At 52.9% G+C, this 717-nt stretch overlaps 1 long non-coding RNA gene across 1 annotated transcript in view; it reads right to left on the bottom strand.

The window, feature by feature from the left end:
* The window catches only part of LOC109378582 (uncharacterized), a 4,237-nt gene extending 3,554 nt beyond the window's left edge, over positions 1-683 (bottom strand). The window contains exon 1 of the long non-coding RNA XR_002123010.1: positions 43-683. This is a non-coding gene — a long non-coding RNA (uncharacterized LOC109378582). The remainder of the gene's footprint in view (positions 1-42) is intronic.
* Between the last annotated feature and the right edge of the window lie 34 nt (positions 684-717).

The raw sequence follows: 717 nt of genomic DNA, 5'->3' as shown, positions 1-717 counted from the left end.
TGGGAAGATGTCATCTCCCCCACCCCCAAACCTTCCCCTTACCTTGTCCCCCGCAAACCAAGACCTCTTCCCCAGAAACTGTGAGATGAGCTTCATCTTGTCAGGGAGCGTCTTCAAGTACTCAGGCTTCAGTTTCTCCTGAGGCACAAAATAGCTGTCACCACCCTCAGACACAGACTCCTGAGTTGGGAAGTCACCCCAGGGCAGTGCCTGCCCCGCAGCTGTGACAGATGACCAGCCATGTCCCCTGCCAGCGCCTGCATCAGTGCCCAGGCTACGTTTTAATCGGACCTGGGTTCATTAGACTACTACTGGGTACCCCCTCCTATCTGTAAGAAGTAATGGGAAGGCTCAGAGAAAAACAATGCTGTTACTGAACCCATCACCACTCATCTCAAAACACCCTGCTCTGGGACAGACCCAGGGGTGCTGTGAGAACCGAGCAGAGCCCTGCACTCAGATGTCCGGCAGAGTCAAAGGAGCACAGACTAAAATGACCTAGGAAAAGATGTCATAAGTTCTAACTAGAAGGAGACAGAAAGGAAATGAACACATTCGGGACACAGCAGGACAATTTGAGGGGCTATAAAGAAACAGGAAGGGGCACACAGGCCCTGTGGCTGCCTGTGCCCCCTACTGGGCAAATGTGCTGATGCCCTCCGGTGTCAAGGAGGCAGTGCTGGACTAACAAGGAGAACACACGGTTCAGAAATGAAC

This window comes from Hipposideros armiger, unplaced genomic scaffold (genome assembly GCF_001890085.2).
Source record: "Hipposideros armiger isolate ML-2016 unplaced genomic scaffold, ASM189008v1 scaffold_2195, whole genome shotgun sequence".
Taxonomy (NCBI): domain Eukaryota; kingdom Metazoa; phylum Chordata; class Mammalia; order Chiroptera; family Hipposideridae; genus Hipposideros; species Hipposideros armiger.
This window is presented reverse-complemented; position numbering and strand designations above follow the sequence as displayed.